The sequence below is a fragment of the Furipterus horrens genome, unplaced genomic scaffold, assembly GCF_987537825.1.
Source record: "Furipterus horrens unplaced genomic scaffold, mFurHor1.1.pri manual_scaffold_6, whole genome shotgun sequence".
In the NCBI taxonomy this organism is placed as follows: Eukaryota; Metazoa; Chordata; class Mammalia; order Chiroptera; family Furipteridae; genus Furipterus; species Furipterus horrens.
This window is the reverse complement of record NW_028327176.1, coordinates 133,980,547-134,001,377: the sequence shown is the minus strand read 5'-3', so window position 1 is coordinate 134,001,377 and position 20,831 is coordinate 133,980,547. Positions and strand designations below refer to the sequence as shown.

Genomic DNA, 20,831 nt, shown 5'->3' with positions numbered 1-20,831 from the left:
AAAAAAGGCAGCCTAAATAGGCATTAATCATCAGGTTAAATTATAGTAGAGCTACACCATGTAATAGTATATAGCCATTAAAATGTATGACACAGCCTGGCCAGGTAGCTCAGTTGGTTAGAGCATCATCCCAATACTCCAAGGTTGCAGGTTTGATCCCTGCTCGGGGCACATATAAGAAACAACCACTGGATGCATAAAATAAGTGGAACAATTATATTTATATATATTTATATATATCCATATCCCTTTCTCCCCCTTCTCTCTCTAAAATTAATCAGCAAAAAAATTTTTAAGTATGATATTGTTCTAATATTACTGTATAAATCTGTCCAAATTGAATGCTTCAAAATATTTTTAAAATTTATACACTGAGAAGTAGGACTTTTTCCAATTTATTTTTATTTTTATTTCCTAATTTACTCTATTGTATTTTTTCCATTACCATTTAGTCCCTTATATCCCCCATCCCCCAGCAATCACCACGTCCATGAGTCCTTTTTCATTTTTGCTCAATCCCTCCACACCCTAAACTCACCCCCCTCCACTAGCTGTCATTCTGTTCTCTATAAGTCTGTCCCCATTCTCCTTGTTAGTTCAGTTTGTTCATTAGATTCCACATATGAGGGAAATCATATGGTATTTGTCTTTCTCTGACTGACTTATTTCATTTAGCATAATGTTCTCCACGTCCATCCATACTATTGCAAGGGGTAAAATTTTCTTCCTTTTTATGGCCGAGTAGTATTCCATTGTGTAAATGTCTCATAGTAGTTGTATCCACTTATCTACTGATGGACATTTGGACTGTTCCCATACCTTGGTGATTATAAATAATGCTGCAATGAACATAGAGGTGCTTATGTTCTTTCAAATTAGGGTTTTGCGTTCCTTTGGATATATTCCCAGAAGTGGGATTGTTGGCTCAAAAGGCAGATCCATTTTTAATTTTTTGAAGTATCTCTATACTGCTTTCCACAGCAACTGCACCAATCAAAAAGTAGTATTTATAACAAGAATGGAACATCATTTAAATCTCAGTGTAATTCATTATACAAACAATTTAAAGGAACTGTACAGTTATATCAATAGATGCCTAGGGGACACTTGATAATACTTACAAATAACAGAAGGATTGAAATGTAATTTCCCAAACTTAATAAAAACCATTTATCTAAACCAACAACATACTAAATAGATGACTGTCATTTTAATCAAATCTGACACATTTTAATTAAATCTGAAACAAAGTATCGATGCCCTATCTTCATTCAACATTTTTTAAATTTTAATTAATGAAAAAGACCCCAAAATAGAATAATTAATATAAACACTAGAAGTTACAAAATAAGACTATCTTTATTTGCAATATGTAAAATTGTATAGAAAGTTAACAGAATTCTACTTAAATTCTATTAGGATTAGAGAATTTGATAAAGTGACCATATGTGACATGAATCAAAGTCAGTAGTTTTTCTCTATAATAACTATAGAAGTAGAAATGAAATTTTTTTAAAAAAATCATTCTGACAATGGCAATAAAACTATTAAGTACCAAAGGAAACATGTCACAGGAAATAAGAGGCACTGAAGAAACCAGTCTTTATGAATAATATAGAGCAAGACATGAATTTAACATTTCCCAAAATTAGAATATATGATAAAATATGTAGCTATATGTATGTGTAAATTATTTGTTTTATATAATTTCAATCAGAAATCCATTGGAGTTGGAAGTCAATTTGTTTTGAACTGGACAAATGATTTTAAGGCTCTTAAGAAATAAATGCTCAACAGTTGATGTATTATTTACATGCATATTGCACATACTTAGGTGCACAATTTGTTGTTTTGGCAAAGTATATACACCTGTGAAACCACCATAGTCAATATTCTGAGAAGAAATTTCTTTCTGCCCCTTGATAATTCATTCTTTCTGTACCCCCTCTCCCAGATGACTACTGATCTGCTTTCTATAACTATTTATGATTCTTTGGCATTTTCTACAATTTAATCCTTCAGAATATAGTCTCTTTTTGGCTGGCTTTTCAATCAGCATAATGATTTTGATATTCCCCCAAGCTGTTGCATGTATTAATAGTTTGTTCCTTTATTAATTTTTAGCACAGTTTCATTGCATTGATTCAACAAATTTTGTTTATCCCTCACCTATTGATGGATATTTTGGTTTCCAGTTTTTGGCTCTTAGAAATAAAGCTCCCGTGAATATTTGTGTACAAGTCTTCATGTAGACATGAGTTGTCATTCCTCTGGGGTGAATACACAGACGTGGAATAGCTGAGTTTTATGATAGGTTTTTGTTTGACTTTTTCAGAAACTTCCGAACACCTCCAGAGTGGTTGTACAATTCTATATTTCCACCAGCAGTGTATTAGGATACCAATTGCTCCCCATTCTTGTCAGTATTTGGTAAGGCCACTCATTTATTTTTAGCCATTCCAATAGTGTTGGGGACCCCCAACCCACAGAGATCCCCTGGTGTCGCGGATGGAATGAAAACTTCCCAGGCAGCTTGTGCTAGGGGAGAAAAGGCTGGCAAATGTCTAAGAGACAAATGCTTCAGTTGCCTTCCTCCGGGGTCTTTTATTGAGTGCAGTAAGTTTAAGGGCATATAACATACACGTAAAGCTCATCAACCAATGTTTAACAGTGCTAATTACAGAAAACAGATATTGTTCAGGGATAACAACTAAAGGATCTTTGAGATCTCCTTCAGGTCAGGGTATGTTGGACACAAAGACTTAAGATGGCCATAAAATAGGGAGGGTAAGTTCATTCTGAGTGAAAGTTAAAAACCTCTGCTGCTGGTACCATAAAGCAATCAAGTGAGGTAAAGGGCATGGCAAGCTTCAAAGGACGTAAGCATTTTCTCATGGCCCGATTCCCACTGGGGCCCAATGGCTATAGCATCGAGGCACATATGTACCCAGTTTTCCCAGTTTTCTGGTCAGGACTTACAGGCTTTGTTTCCTTTGCCTGGCCTGCATGGGGCTCCAAGTCTTGATACTTTCCCAAGGGGACCCCGACACAATAAGTTTATGGTGATATCTTATTGCAGTTATAATTTGCATTTCCCTGATGATCAATGATTTTGAGCATCTTGTCATGTGCTTATCGGACTTTCATATAATCTATTTTATGGAGTGTCTGTTAAAATCCTTTGCCCATTTTTTAAATCTAGGTCCTTCTTAATATTGTGTTGTAAGACTTGTATATGCTTTTATTGTAGTTTTTTATCTGATATTTTTGCTGTGCATATTTTCTTCCAGTATGTAGCTTGCCTTTTTAAATTTTCTCAATTATACTTGTCAAACAAGGTTTTTAATTTTAATGAAGTCCAATTTATCAATTTTGAAATTTTTCTTTATGTTTCATGCACTATAGTCTGTCTAAAAACTTTTTGCAAAGATTTTCCCCTGTGTTTCTTCTAGAAGTTTTCCAGTTTTAGTTTTTACATTAGGTCTGTGATCCATTTTGAGTAATTATATTCTTCAATTATAAAGTAAGAATCAATTTTCATTTTTTTTTCCATATAGCTAGTCAGTTGTGTTATAGCACTATTTTTAGAAAAAAGTTTTCTTTCCCCCCATTGAATTGCCTTAACCACCTTTGTTAAAATCAATGTGAGTTTATTGGTGGGTTTACTATTTCTTTTCATTGATCTATATCAAATTGTAGCCTTAGAACAAATTGAAATCAGTAATGTAAGTTCACCAATGTTTTTCTTTATTAAAATTATTTTAACAGTTTTCATATAAATTTTAGTAACAACTTGTTAATTACTGTTAGAGATAAAGAAGCCAGTGACTCTCAAACAAGTAGGAGATAATTAACAGATGAATCATGGAAAAGGAGCAAAGAAATGACATTCTGCAGCTCCTCACACATATGCCTGGGATCAAAAGGAGGAAGATTGTCATCACCAAACACAGAGAAATGGGAAGATGCAGCTAGATAACTTTGCAAATAAGTTGGAGGTAGACCTATAACTAGATTACCCTTAGTTAATCACACCCTGAGTTAAGTAGTTAATCGCATTAGATTGTGAACCCAGATAAACCAGTAATGGAGAAATGGGGGAGAAGGGGTGGGGAGGGGGAGCTAATTGCGTTAATATAAACCAGTTTTCTTTGTCTACTTGGCGTGTGCATGCCCCTGGCTGGCTGTGCGTCTGACTCTGCAGATTCGTGAATAAACACCTCACTCTGTTGCTCAAGTGCTGTGTCCTGGTGTTTTATTGTGAGCGTTTCTTACATTACTACCCCAAAACCCCCAGTTTATTGGAATTTTGATGGGAATTGCCTTGAATCTATAGACCAAGTTGAGGAGAATTGACATCTTAACAATACTGAATTTTCCAATCCATGAACATGGTGATTTTCTCCATTTATTTTGATTTTTCTAATCTCTTGTGGCAATGTTTTATAGTTTTTAATGTAGAGATCTTGGACATGTTTTGCTTTATTTATTCTGAAGTAGTCTAGCAGCTTCTATTAAAAGTAAAATATTTTTGGACAGAACACCCCCACTTTAGGAATCTACAGGATTAAGAGCACCTGTACATAAGGACAAAAACACCAAGAAGTTACTTGAAACACTGCATAATGGCCTAAAAAACTTTTTTAATTAAAAAGATAAAAGAACTACTCTAAACGACAAAAACGTCTATCGACAGGGAAAGATAAAGTTAATTATGGTAAATTATGTAGTTTCTTAAAGGAAGAGTTAGGTCTATATATGTTGATCTGGATCAATGTCTGTGATCTAATGCTACATGAAAATAGGACATTGAAGAACAGATTCACGATGTTAGTTTGATTTTTAAAAAATTAAAAAGCAAAACACAAACCTGTATGTATACAACATGAATATAAGTATAGTGGGGAAGGATACTCTTCAGTGGTTATCCCAGAAAGGGTAGATGGTGGTAGAGACATTATTGCCTTTTCATATATATCTTAATTGTTTTTGGCATGTTTAATAAGAATGAATAAGTTGATAATTTAAAAATTAAGCAAATTTGAAGAAGTGGGAGGAAGATGTGGAGACAGGACAGTGAGTGGTCAGGTATTAAAAGACAGTGAACTGTGTGGGGGACACACGTTGCTGTTGGAAAGTGGGAATTAAAGTGATTTGTATTTTCTAAAAGATTCTGCAACAAAAACTTATGAATTCTTGATTTACAAAATGATCTTCATTTTGAAAATGATTTTTAATTATAATACTTTTACAAATTGTACCAGGTTAATAGGACTTCATAAAATGCATTACAGGCATTTATAGCATATAAAACGTAACCAACTCTGATGTAGGTCTTCACTGACAATTGTTTTTAGATAATCAAGAATATCCTTTTTTTTTAATTGATCTCCTGTGATTTCCTTATTCTGCATGCAAATAGTGTGACCAAGTCTCTAATAAATGAGTAGAGAAGTAAGGGAGGTAGGGAAAACACAAGAGCGCAGCATAATGAATCGGCCTCTAACAATCTAGAAAAGGAAAATTGCAGCTAGCAGTTTGTCAGAGGACTTCCCCCGCCACATACATATGAATCATAAATCTCTCTGCACCTCGATAAGGTTTTTGATGTGAAGCACACAAGGAAAACTCCAGGAAGTTATATTTGTCTCTCTTGAGGGAAAGAAATGGAGGCAAATTTATAAATCAGTGAGGAACAAATCTCAGTCTCTACCTGAGACATTCAATTTATAGCGTTATGAGCAGGCTTACCAACAGAATACACACATGGACAGAAAATTTGCTTAAACAGAGTACCTTTGTGCCTAAAAGTGATCAGACACTCAAATCAGGAACCAAAGGAGTTCTCAGGAAGCAAAGTGTTCTCTTCATGTTTACATACCTTCGCTAGCTATGAAATGTCCTTTAACTTGGCTTACTCCATTCCTTTGAGTAGAAAGTAGAAATTTTCTGCTGTGCTTCTGTTCAGATCCTGCCAATAGGTGACACTTGTCAACCACTTGGGGTCATGAGAAACGACGAGAGAAAAACTTCGGAGAGATACCTTTGCTTTAAATCTGTTTTAGCTTATTCTCACACTTAGGAGGCATCAGAGGGATCTATCTTTCCCAATATTAGCCAAGCCAACTATCACACTTAACGCTAAATGCGACTATCTTAAAACTAACAGAAATTACGTACTCTTTGAGTAGGTCTGTAAGTCAAAAAATACAGGAAATCTGCATTTATTTTTCTTCCTTGTCTCTAAACAAGCTAGTACCTGAGGCAGTTTTGCTGCTTGAAATGTTTAAAACATCGCTATAATTGTTCCTTAAAACTTCATTTAGGATCTGAACAACCTGCCATTCCCCTTAAATAACCACCTGTCTCTGTGACAAACGCGGAGGCGGTTGGCCCATAATGCAAAAAGCAGGCTGTGTCTCGGCATAGTGTTCCATGGATGAGCAGCAGGCAGGGTTATCAAAATGAAACAGTAAAATTTGCCCCCTGCTCAGACACAGTGCTTTGGTAATTTGTGGGGAGGGGAGAATGTCCTAATTTACACTTAAAAATAGCCAAATGGGACTAGGAAGTATTAAGTATTTGTTATTTAAAATATTTCCTTTAGCTTTGTTTCAAATTCTCTTATTCTGCTGGCTATTAGGATTGGGTCACTTTGTTGACTATTAAAACATGACTTTTTTAACTGAATTTATTGGGGTGACATTGGCTAATAAAATTATATAGGTTTCAGGTGTACCATTCTATAATACATCATCTTTGTATTATATAGTGTGTTCAACACCCAAGTCAAGTCTCTTTCTATCACCATTTATTTCTCCTTAACCCTGTCCTACCTGCCCCCACTCCCTTTATCCTCTGGTAATCACCATCTGTTATCTGTGTCTATGAGTTGTTTTTTGTTTGTTTGTTTAATTCCTTCACCTGTCTCACCCAGCCCACCAACTCCCTCCCCTCTGACAGCTGTCAGTCTGTTCTCTGTATCTATGAGTCTCTTTCTATTTTGTTTAATTTAGTTTATTTTGTTCATTAGATTCCACATATGAGTGAAATCCTATGGTACTTATCTTTCTCTGATAGCTTATCTCACTTAGTATTATGCTTTCCAGGTCCATCCATTCTGTTGCAAAAGGTAAGATTTCCTTCTTTTTTATGGCTGAGTAGTATTCCATTGTGTAAATGTACCACAGATGTTTTATCCTCTTATCTTGGGCTGCTTCTAAGTCTTGGTGATTGTAAATATGCCACAGTGAATATAGGGGTATATGTCAGAGGACTGTTCTTTACAAACTGATTTCAAGAACACATGGATATGTACCTTTAATTTTTTCCATGGTAAGTAGATATTTTCTTAGTGATTTTTTAAAGAAAAGGGAAAAAGAAAATCATAGTGATGGGGACAAGGACAGACGACTCACTGGCATGACAATCTCCAGTTTTTATGATTTGTAATTGTAAAGGAGGCATGCCAGCTCTAGGTGTAATGGTCACAGGTACATTTCTGCTTTTCCTTACATCAGCATTCATCAAATTGCTTCTGTTTGCAGGGAAGGAGCTGCAGTCATCAAATGAGTTTTGCTTTGGAGCCTGAAATTGGGAGGCCTATAGCTGAGGATGTGAGGAAATAGCACTTGCTATAGGAAAAAGACCTGCTTGGCAGACCAGTTCTGGTCCCGGCTTGATGCTGCCTTGCTGTTGGGAGACTGGGGAGAGTCTGGAGGACCGGCCTCTGTTTCCTCATCAAGTAGACACAGTATTGTTAATGTTACTTTTCCCATCCTCCACTAGGACTAATTCATTTCTTCTATCACCTATACTCCTATACTTCAGGTGTTGATGATAAGAGAAGAATTAATCAAAATATTGGGGGGAAATAGAATTGAATGTGTATTTGTTTATTCCTCCTTTCAGAAGAAATTATAAGTCCTCTCATAGTAACAACAACATTAACAGATTCTTTAGTCCCTTTTAAAATGTTACCTTGATTTAGAAATCATTAAATGTTGTGTGAACAAATGTCAAAGTCAAGGTCTGTGGAAGACTCTAGGACTAGAGGGAGAGTCCTGGATTTGGACCAAATTACTGCTGCTATGCATTAGCAAGGTGTTTGCAAATTCGGCATAATGGAATCTCTCTCGGAAAAGATGCCAGGGTAGCATTCTCAGACCCAACATAGGATCCATTGTAAGTCTTGCTGTATTAAACCTGAGGGACACTGAAAGAAAAGCTGCCTCCAAACATAGGTGGAAACTGAATTTAGTACTCTAATCACCCTAGATTGTAGTGATTATTTGTGTAAAACCATAAATGTACACATAAATGAGTCATTTAAGGAATGTCCCTTCAGATATTAACTTAGCATAAATACTAATCCCTAAAGATTAATCTTAACACTAATCACTAGGAGCATTGGAGGACTTTTTGTAATCCCAAATTTTGTATTTACATATGGTAATTTCCCCAGTGGTAGGTGAGTAGGTCTGGTCATTGCTGTGTAAGCAATATGGTATGACAAGACATGCTGTAACAAGGAATGGGTTTTCATCTCTGTTCCCAACTCCTCCTCCTCTTCATTCATAATTTGAGCTTAATTAAACTCCTCAGACCTTGGCTCTGTTAAGCACAAGGGCAAAAAAGGCTTTGAAATGCTGACGCCTCCTTCACTTCTGCCTGCTGGCTCAGCTCCTTACGGGCATGATTGGACAGCACATCCGCAGGGGCTTGGCCACAGGCCCAGGGATAGCAGAGAATGTCAGAGCGAAGCAGCAGAATATAAGGTCTGTCCGGAAAAAGTCCAGCCATTGTTAATGAGAATGGTTGTGCAACTTTGATGTAACCAGGCAGCCAAGGAGAGTGGACTGGAATGCACGTGCGTGAACAATGGTGACTGCACTGGACTGGTCAGTGGGGTGGTAGATGCCATTGAATGAACATGTGTACTCTGTGGCCATTGCATTCAAAATGACTGAGCAAGATCTTAAGAGTTCTCACCAAATAAATAAATAAATAAATAAATAAATAATCAATAAAAAGCAAGCAAGAAAGAAAATGGTAACTATGTAACTATGTGAGGTAATGGATATGTTAACTAGCTTGATTGTGATGATCATTTCACAATATACACATATATTAGAACAAGGTATACACCTTAAATACATACAATTTTTATTTTTAATTATACTTGAGAAAAGTTGGGGGGAAGAAAGCTAGGAGCCTGAGACTTTCTGACAATTGTGTTTTCTTCTTTCTCCTTTCTTTTACATTAACATGCTTAATGTGTTGGGTTGTTTATCTTTTTATGCTTTATTGATTATGCTGTTACAGTTGTCCCAATTTATTTTCCCTTTGTTTCGTTCAACCCAGTGGCCTCCCTCCCTCCAGTTTCCCCCCACCCGCTTAGTTCATGCCCATTGGTTGTACATATAGTTCTTTTCAACATCTTCCTGTCTACTCCTCTCCCTCCTACTGTGCTTCTTAATTCCTGTACCATCTCCCTCCCCTTTCACACTTCCCCCTCCCAGCTGAACTCTCCCCAATATGTTTCCCATACCTATAATTCTTTTCCCACTCTCGTTGCCTACTTAGTTTGCCTTTGTTTTGATTTCCTAGCTTCTGTTTTTGGTTGTTTTGATACAGTTTTCATTTTAATGTTCATAGTTTTGATCCTCTTTCTCCTAAACAAGTCCCTTTAATATCTCATATAACAGTGGTTTGGATGTGATGAACTCCTTAAGTTTTGCTTTGTCCTGGAAGCACTTTCTCTGCCCTTCTATTCTGAATGACAGCTTCGCTGGATAGAGTAATTGTGGTTGTAGGTTTTTGTTTTTCATTACTTTGAATATTTCTTGCCAGTCCCTTCTTGCCTGCAGAGTTTCTTTTGAGAAATCAGCTGATAGTCTTATTGGGACCCCTTTGTATGTAATTTTCTTCTTCTCTCTTGCTGCTCTTAAGATTCTCTCTTTATCCTTAATTTTTGACATTTTGATGATAATGTGTCTTCGTGTGGTTCTCCCTGGGTCCAGTTTATTTGGAACTCTCTGTGCTTCCTGGACCTATAAGTCTATTTCCTTCCCCAAGTTAGGGAAGTTCTGCTTCATTATTTTTTCACGTAAGTTGTCAATTTCTAGTTCTTCTTCTTCACCTTCTGGCAACCCTATGATTCGGATATTGGTCCGCTTATAGCCATCCATAGGTTTTTGAGCCTTTCCTCATTTTCCTCACTTTTTATTTCCTCTTTATGCACTGGTTGACTGTTTGTTCCTTCCCTATGTTCTGATTTGTTGATATGATCCTTGGTTTTCTTTCCCTTACCACTTGTTTCGTGTGTGTTTTCATTCATTTCAGCAGGACTAGCCTTCATTCCTTCTCCATCTTGTTTAAAATCTGCTGTTAGTTCTGTTAGCATTCTTATAACCAAAGCTCTGAACTGAGCCTCAGAAAGATTTCCTATCTGTTGATCTGTTAGATCAGATATTTGCTGGCTGATCAGCTGCGTTACTGGGATGTCTATCATGATCTGTGCCATCCTGGCAGTTTTGTGTTTACCTTTGCTTCCTGGGTGGGGCTGTCACACCTCCTATGCTATAGGGGATGGAGCCCCATGCACTTGTCAAAACCGGGAGACCCTTCTCACCACACTGTGGTGTTTTCTGTTGATGTGGGGGTCCAAGATGGCTTCCTGCCATTCACTCTCCGCTGAGAGACCGGAAGACTCCTCCTCTATCCCCATGCCCTCTGGGCCTCACAGTCCGAGGCAGTGGGGGTCTGCCTTTCCTTGCATTAGAATCGTGAGCTGATGGGTCTGGTCTGCAGCTGGGGGTGCTCCCCAGGTGTTTTTCACCTCTTTTTAAATACGGGTGTCTATGCTTACCACTGTCCCACTGCTGTCACCGCTGCTGCCGCTGCCAGCACAACTTGACCTCTCCGCCCCAGCTTCGCCCCTCCTACCCGTTCAGATGAGCACCACTTCTTTATAACTTCATACATTGGACTTCCATGTAGCTTTATTTTCTGGAACTTCTGGTTATTTCTGGTTTTGCAGTAGTTGTGTGTATTCCTTCTTAGTTGTGGAGGGAGACATAGCATATCAACCTAGGCCTCCATCTTGGCTGGAAGTCTTAATGTTGTTTCTTTAGCAATTGCAGAAACTTTCATATTTTACATTTGGAAAATTCTAAATATTATTTTTATTGTGGTAAAGTACACATAACAAAGTTTACTATTTTAATCATTCTCAGGTGTTCAGTTCAGTACATTTACATTGTTATACAACCTTACCACATTTATCTCAAGACCCTTTCATCTTCCCAATCTAAATACTTTGAAATATTATTATTTTACCCAAAAAGTCTGTTCAGAAGCTAGAGGTAAAATATTGATCATCAATTAGTTGTTTTTTAAAAAGGAAAACCAATAGAATCTCTTTTTTCAATATAATCAGATAAAATTGCTGAATTCTCTAAATAGAAAAAGTGCTTTTGAAATATTTTCCATATTTATGAACTGATTTAAATGTCATTTGTTTGAGGGTCCAGAGAGATTAAAACTCATATACATTCTGTGCATATCAATCACACCAGTCAATATGAAAACCTTTTATTCCAAGAATCAAGTTTTACAAGCGTAGGTAATTAGCCGCAGGTGATTTGATTACAGTAGTCCCTCTCTATATCACGGTTCACTTATTGCAGCCTCACTATATCGCAGGATTTTAAAAAATATTATATTTAATTATTTATCATGGATTTTTTGCTATAAGGTTAATAAGGGACTGGGAACAGTTTATAAGTGTGTGGAAAGGGTTTATAAATCCTTAAAATATATAAAAATATTAAAATAAAGGTAAGGTTCTTACTTCATGGATTTTCACCTATCGCAGGGGGATCTGGAACGTAAAACCCATGATAAGTGAGGGAATACTGTACTTGCTTTATTTGCACTACAGTTGCTTCCACAGCACAGGAATAGTCAACTCCATGTGTCCATGTCAGAATCTCATAGATAAGACTCGAAATCCGTTAATAACTGAAGTCATTTTTTACAATAGAATTTCTGTTTGTTCACCACTGACCTCACAGGGCATCTCCAAGAAGTTCTGCTCTGCTGCTGGGGTTCAGTGCAGAGGTGGGTCTGGGTCACACAAAGCCCCAGCACCCACGGACTCCACCATGGCAGTCCCCAACAGTACCTGGCACAAGTGCCCATGGGCCCAGTCAGAACAATTATAATCAGCTTCATGTGGTTTTATTTTACTTCCTTTGTTTGATAGAAGCAGAATCACCAAATTCAAAAGACTACTGGATGGCCAAAGTGAATAAAGCAAATGGCTAATATCTAACACCATTTCAAAAGGAACTGCCTGCATAATCCTTTAATAGAATTTCCCAGGTTTCAGCTCTGAAGATGTAGAAGGCATATTACCATGGAAACAAATAGTCTCTTTAAAGAGAGACAGGCTCCTCTCCTCATCTGAGCTCTTTCCAGAAGGGAGGAGGGGGAAGGTGGAAAAAGACAGGCCAAGGATCTGCAACTTGAACAATGAAGGGAAATTTTCATCTTATAATTAAAATTTTACCAATGAAATTTGCTTGGAGGATCAGCTCAAGGCTATCTTCATTTTGGAGGCTGTGTTATTAAAAGAAATCTCAAGTCAGATTTTTGAGATACTTAAGAAAATAATATTTTATTGATAATTTCTGTGAATTTTTTTCTTTATTCAATTAGCCACACACTAGTAACAAGTGAAACCCCAGTACATGACATCAAAGGCAAAGAGGACTCACTTTTCTTGGTCTTCTATCCCCAACACACACCCTATGAGATAACATTCTGTTGTCTGTTTTTCTCTGCCTCTGCCTTGAATATGTATACTTACATACACACATTTTAAAAACTATAGACCAACATAAATAAATAAATAAATAAACCCAAATAAGCCCATTTTTAAAGGGGCAAAGGATTTAAATAGCCATTTACTCAAAGAAGATGCACAAATGAATAGTAAGCACATGAAAAGATGCTCAGTATCACTAATCATTAGGGAAATGCAAATCAAAATGAGATATCACAATGAGATACCACTTCACACTCATTAGCATGGATATTATTCAATAAATAAATAAGGATTGGTGGAGATGTGGAGAAATTGGCACCCTATGCACTGCTGGTGGGAATATATAATGGTAAAGCCAGTACAGAAAATAATAGGGCACTTTCTCAAAAAATTAAAAACAATTACCATATGATCCAGCAATTTCATTCTAGGTATATACCCAAAAGAACTGGAAACAGACTTGAACAGATATTTTCACACCCAGGTTTACATCAACATTATTTATAGTAGCTAAAAGGTGGAACAACCAATGTCCATTGATAGATGAATGAATAAATAAAATATGGTATATACATATAATGGAATATTATTCAGCCTTAAAAAAGAAGGTAATTCTGACACCTGAAGCAGTCTGGTTGAAACTATAAGACCTTACATTAAGTGATCTAAGCCAGTCATAAGAGGACAAATCTTCTAAGATTCCATTTACATGAGATACCTAGAGTAGTCAAATTCAGAGAGACAGAAAGGAGAAGAATGGTTGTTAGAGACTGAGGGTTGTTAGAGGCTGAGACAGAATGGAAAGTTAGTGTTAAATGGGTAGAGTTTGGGAAAATGTAAAACGTTCTGGAAATGGATGGTGCTGGTGATGCACAACAATGTGAATGTACTTGAACATGCCATGGACTGTACACCGAAAAATGGTGAAATGGTCAATTTTATGTATATTTTAAACAATAAAAGATTTTTTAGTTAATTACATATATAGATGTATAGAGGTATTTTGTGTATAGAGATGTTCTTACATACAGATGTATAGCAATTTTGTTTTGCTGTTGATTGCTTTTACTAAAAGGGAATTATACTACACATTTATTCTTTATGTAACAAACCTTAATGGGGTGAAGCAACCATTTAATTATGTTTAGAATTAAGAATTCTATGCATCAGGAATTTGACTAGGCACAGAAGGGACAGCTGTCTGGGAAGACTCAAAGGCTGCAGTTGGAATTATCTGGAGGCTTCTTCACTTAATGTGACTGGCAGTTGATGTTGGGTCCTCACTTGGGCTATGGTCCGGAACATCTACATGTGGGTTCTCCACGTGGGCTGCTCCTTTGAACTTCCTGGTGGCATGCAGCTGAATTAAAAAAGGAATTCTGAGAGCAGAGCAGAAGTAGATGGTGTTTTTGCAATCTAGCCTCAAAAGACACATTGTGTCCTAAACTCAATTGGTTGAGGCCATTACAAAGGTCTGTCCAGATTAAAGGAGAAGAACTCAATGGGAGGAGTGTTAAGATCCTTTGTTAGGGGAACATGTGGCCAGGGCGATGTTAAGCCATCTTTGGAAAATACAACGTGCCGCAACACATTCATTATTTTGCAGTTTGCTTTTACGACATTTCATGGACATCCCTTAAGAATTGCAGTATAAATGCAATTCTTCAATTTGTCTCATATCTTTATAATTAAAGAATTACTTTAAATTCCAAAAGTTACAGAAATACAGTAAAAAAAAAATGGGAAGCAAAAGAAAAATCTATCCACAGTCCTCCTCCAACCAATCACAGTAATTAATTTTAGACTTTTTAATCCATAATTTCCACATAATGTACATACAGTTTTGTGTTCCTTTTTATTTCCTCTTAGCATGTAAGTCCCCAAATTCACATCTCAACACTGTTATCTTATTTTTCTTGTGTAGATAAAGCAAAAATAAGAGTAGGGTACATATGCTCAAAACTTTTGCTTAGCCTAATCCTACATGAAACTCACTAGGGAAAATCACACCAAGACTTTCAAATCTTCCATCTTCTTTCTCTGATGAACATAAACCAGACACTACAGGGTGATTCTGGGAAAGTAATGTTATCATGCACATTTGTGTAAGGAGCAAGCAGGTGATTGACCTACCTGGGTATGGAATGCCAGCCAATGAATTCTCACTCACTTTTCTGCTACAAAATCTTGGCTTTGGGGTCGCAACCAAATGCATGGATCTAGCATATTATAGATCGGCAAAGCTCGAGTCTCCCAAGCATTACTCCAAACTATTGCTGGTTTTCATGTGCCTGCCATGACATGAGAAAAATCATGACAATGTGGTGAGTTTTTCATAAATGTATTCCATTTAAAAACTGAGCTTTATCCTGAGAGTATCCCTTTTTTTTCAGTGACAGCATTTATTGTATATTATCACATAATTTTGGCCATAGATGGTCTTAGCATTCCTAGTTAGCAAAATACAAAGCTGGCAAGTCTAACCTTAGTTACCCTTAACTTAGTTTCAACAGTTTTACTGATCTATGACATCCCAAAGTCTAAGACACACCGATCCAGTCTAAACAGCCACCTTATGAAGAGTCTTTGGGTTTGATGTACAATGTTTGTCAAAAGGGATTGCATTCTGAGGCAAGGAAAAAAAAACAAAAAACTGCTTGACGTGGGAGGAAGATCCAAAACTGAATTCTATGTGTGCCAGTCCAATTGTGTGAAATCAAGTGAGTCATTCATGCGTAGAGCCTCTTACCTCAGCCATCGAATCCCATCGAATGATACTGGCCTTCTCTCCCCACGGGGCCGGGAGGGGTGAAAGCTTAATTGTCACAAGCACCGAGTGCTGTGTAAGAGCTGAGTGTGCTATTGTGCAGCTTCCACAGAGCTTTCCCTCACAAAGGCTGCTCAGCAAGTCCTGTAATGGCTGGAGAAAAAACCGTAAGGAGGGATACTCGAACACACTTATTTCCCTGGAGTTCCTAATTTCAATGAGAAGAAAATTCTCTAATTAAAATACCGCTGCAGATTTTTTGAAACAAATTGCCATCTAATTTCTTTCTCTTTGATCTGATTTTTCCACTTAGGTTGCAAGGTTTTACAGAATTTTCCCCAAATACTTTGAGTCTGCAGTAATTTTATTTCCTTCTGATTAAACTTCAAAGGAACAAAATGCCAAGCCACCAGAACAAGCTAAGCTTTTTTCCACTTCAGTTATGTAATGAACATTTTGAGGGCATCTGCCACGTGCCTGACATTGTGCTTGGTGTTAGATACAAAGATGAATAAATACATCTGGGCCGTTGTCCTCACCGGGTTCAGTGTTTCCAGGACATGATCGAACTATAAATAGAATATTGTAAAAGCAATGTGGTGACAATAGAAATGCCATCACACAGCCATTTTATATAGGGCCTTGTGGGAGCAAAGTGGTGGCTCTGGCTGAGCTGACACTTTAACTGAAATATAAACAATGACTGAAATTTAGCCAAACAAGGGCATAAAGGCCATCTCAGAAGAAGAGACAACATAAGCTCAGGCCCAGGGGTGGAAACAGCAGGGTACATTGTGCAGCCACCTCTCACACCCTGATCAGCATGACCTGAAAGCCCAGGTCTTTCAGGGACCACACTGTCTGCTGTTCCTCACAACCATGGATAAAATCTGGGCTCTGTGCTTGAGCCTTAGGTACCCCAGGTTAGGGTCTTTTGATAGTGAATCCAAAAGCAAGTGATGTCAGCCATGAAGGAAGAAAGCGGTAGGCCAGGAGGAAGCAGGTAGAGAGAGGCTGGCATATAAAGGAGACCTGGAAAATGGAATTGGACCATCTGTGGACAAAGTAGCCTGGTTGTTGGTCCTGGAGGAGATCTGCCTCCAGGTAGGCCAGCCAGGGGTCCAACAGGGCCCTCACGGTCTTGGCACATGCAGAGGTAGGCAAACTGGTTGTTGGGCATCTTAAAACTATCTTGGATAGAAATTTTTGCAGAAGCGGAATGTTTACCTGAGGAAAAGGGATGGAGCACTAAATGGGAAGTACTAGCATATGACAGTGTCTTGAACATAGTAAGCAAGCGGTGATTGGTATCTGCTATTACCATTATTGTTGTTGTGGGGTGCTGTTTCTAGGCATTGCTAGAGAACCAGCAGCAACACACTAGAAACATTCTCAGGCATATTTAGATATGAACAATTTCTGAGAAACCAAAACATAAATGAGTCCAGCCAGGTAACCAAGACAAGCCAGTTGAAACTTCATAATGTTTTAGGGAGAAGCATTTACACCCACAACATTTGACATCACTAATATTCAGATATTTGCCTGTGGTCACTGCTTATGCCCATTTGTTCCTCCTCACTGAGCTATCATAACCCAAAAACTGTGTTTCTAGATGCCAGGAGTCTTCTTATTGAAAGAGCTTCAGACTACAGTTCAAAGGCCCTCTCTGCTCCTCCCTAACACTCAGTCTTCTTGCTTGTAAAAAGGGGATGATCACACCTGAGCTGCCCACCTCAGGACCAAGAGAGAGGAAGTGTGGGAAAGAAGGTAAACAATTGCTGAATCCTACACACATAGAAGCCATGATATTACTCTTCAGATGTCTTGCCATTTTATTATAATTTGGAAACTAATTCATTATTAAAATTTTATTATTATACCCTCTGTGTTTCCTCTAAACTGACTCAGACCCTTTCAGAAACCAGGTAGTGTTTAGTTACATCTATTCATCCATCAAAGTCTACATGGAACCTTAGAGCAAAATTACATGCATAGATCTAAATATACCTGAATGTGTATAGATAGATGTATGTATGCATGTATACATATATATATTTATAAAAAGATAAAACTTCTCTCTACTAAACTCAAAGGACTGCTTGTTGAAGCAGGTGAGACAGTTGCACAATTAGTTTAAAAGATTATTGTTTCAAAACAGAAATAACTTGGAGCAGAAGACTGGAAATCACTTCTCTCTACAATTCCGTGGAGGAAGCTGTCTAATTCTTGGAAATTTAGACATTCTTCTAGTAATTTAGCACAAAAATGGGCCTGGCTCAATCTTCTTTTCACACTTTTGTAATTTAGAAGGACATACAGAATTTTATTTTAATGGTAATTGAAAACTCATGCAGAAAATGTAAATGCACATTTCATGATTAGCTTACAACATAAACTATGGCTTCTATTAATGTATTCCAATTTGTAATTCTTTTCACAGTATGAGATTTGAAAGCTGTGATTAAAATTAATTAGGTTAAGTAAAGTTTATCCCCCCTGAGCACTGCTATTGGGAAAAAGCAAGAGGAAAATGCGAACTACATCTGGCTCTGCAGGAAGCTGTGTCTTCACACCAAGTCGGCTGACTTCTCTTCTCCCCTCTGAGGTTGCATGCTGCTTTTTCGGCATATCTGAAGCACCATGTATCTCCTCAAGGAGCTAATTGAACCATTAAACTATTTTTTGCTGTCTCACAAAACTACATAGGCTGTGACTACATCATCTTCAAATAAGGATGTTGAGTAGATCCATCAATTTTTTAAACACAGTAAAATACAAACATCTGGTAAACCTAAGGTAATGGTGGCCACCCAGAATCCAGTACTGTAATTGCTATGAAAGAGGTATAAAATGAGGGAATGTAATAAAGACAATAACTAACACCTCTACAGAGCTCTCTGCTTTGTACATAACTGCCTTGAATATTACCTGAATTGATTTCCTCAACAATCCTAACAAGGAATCCTTATTGCTGTCTCATTTCACAGATAAGGGTCTGATGTTAAGTGAGGTGCCCAGATTCAAAGACTGCTGGAGATTAGACCCATAGAAGTTCCTATTCCACACTCCTATGGCTCTGCTCTATTAGCTACTCAAAAAAAAAAAAAAAAATTAACAAAACTTTTAATTTATGCCCAGTTTGAAATTCATTACCAAGCCTCATATGACATGATCTAAGGCAAAGGTTAACAGCTCCAAAATGAGATATATCCCAGTATGTAGAGCATAAATTTAGAGGGCTAAGACAAGCCAGAGTGACAAGCTGACACAGGGACCCTACTTCTTATTAAAGACCCTGGTTAGAGTTCTCCAGTCTTCCCTAACTGTCCCTTTGCTTGACACAGAGCAACTTGCGTTTCCACCAGCTCCTTTGTTTCGTTTGGCACAATGAAGTCCCAGCTCTGGTCCAGGCCTTGGGAATACAGACATGGATGACAAATATGTCATCCTGCCTCTGGGCTTGCCCAGCACACACTCTGAATCACAGTGGACCCTAATCTCCTGTGACTCATCCTACCTAGCTCTCCATACTGCCTGCCTGGCTTCTTCCAGCGAGGACTGGATGGTCCTAGCTATTACCTTGTGATGATGTACGTTAACATACCATTGAGAAACCTCTCCCTGGCATTTTAAATGGCACCTCCTCCAGCATAATGAAGAGAGAAGTAGCTTTTAAGTATGGTAAACTGGGTTTCTTTCATAGTTCTGCTACGGCTCTTGGGTGAAGCATCTAATCTCATTGTTGTTTTTAAAATCAGGGCTTTTGTCTACCAGCACTGTCTGATAGAAAGTTGTGTGGCAATGGAAATGTTCTACTTACGTCTATACTTTTACTATGGAAACCACCAACCACAGGTGGGCATTAGCTCTTGAAATATGGCCAGTGTAACTGAGGAGCCACATTTTCCAGTTTCTTAATGTAATTTTAATTAGGTTAAAATTTAGATAGTCACAGGCAGCCAGTGGCTGCTGTATGGGACAAAGCATATAGATGATCTCTTAAGCCTCTTTCATCACTAGAGCTCTCTATGAAATAAAATCAAAAGGTAGGAACCTCTAGCACACGTGATAATAGATCAGTGGGAAAGATGGGGGAGTAGGGAGGACCTAGTGATGATGCTTAAATGCAGCCACATAGAACACTACAAGCTCCTGGAGACTGAGTGCTAGACAAATTTTTGCTTTGAGGATGGAGGATGGTGCAAAATGAGGTCAATGGAGCTTGGATCAAGAGAGCCCAGTTACATGTTCATATATGGCCAGTTCCTACAGTATGTTGCTGGTGTGGTGTGGGGGTCTAAAATACTAAAAGTGAGCAGGGAGCTTTTTTTGCAATGTCTACTGTAAGAATGAAGACCATTCTCACAATCAGACTGTCTCCATCCTAGAAAATGTCAACATCAGTCTGAAGGGGTGCATAGTTACGGTTACTGTGAAGAGCCCCAGAGGCACCCTCCAGAGGGACTTCAATCACATCAATGTAGAATTCAGTCTCCTTGGAAAGAAAAAGAGGCTCTGGGTTGACAAGTGGCAGGGAAATAGGAAGAAACTGCCACTGTTCACACTACCTGTAGTCACTCACAGAACATGATCAAGGGTGTTACGCTGGGCTTCTGTTACAAGATGAGGTCTGTGTATGCTCACTTCCCCATCAATGTTGTTATTCAGAATGGTTCTCTTGTTGAAATCAGAAATTTTGGGGGCAAAAAATACATCTGCAGGGTTCAAATGAGGCTAGGTATTGCTTGTTCAGTATCTCAAGCCCAAATACATGAGATGATTCTGGAAGGAAATGACTTTGAACTTGTATCAAATTCATCTGCTTAGATTCAGCAAGCCATTACAGTTAAAAACAAGGATATTAGAAAATTTTTGGATGGTATCTATTTTTCTGAAAAAGGGATAGTCCATCAGGTTGATGAATAAGATCTAAGTTGTCCAGCTACAGAAACAGCAAGAGGCTGAATGATTTCTCACACTTATTTGTGCTATTATAAAGATGTAATGAAAGTTGTATATTGATTTCAGGAGGAGGGGTGAGCAGGGACTAGTCTCCAGAACACTTCGCTCTCAGAGGTTCTCAGAATTCTTGCTGTTTCCTCCTGCTACACATTAAAGAGGATTTAGTGAGCTCCTCCAATTCCTGTCCATCTGTGAGGAACACGTTACTTAGAAGTAGATCTTAGCTCTGCTGTGGGATATCATCCCATTAGAGTTGTCCAGCAACAG

At 37.9% G+C, this 20,831-nt stretch overlaps 1 pseudogene; it reads left to right on the top strand.

Moving 5' to 3' along the window:
- The first annotated feature begins 19,951 nt into the window (after window positions 1-19,951).
- LOC150007470 (large ribosomal subunit protein uL6 pseudogene) lies at window positions 19,952-20,528 on the top strand (annotated as a pseudogene).
- Window positions 20,529-20,831: the final 303 nt, after the last annotated feature.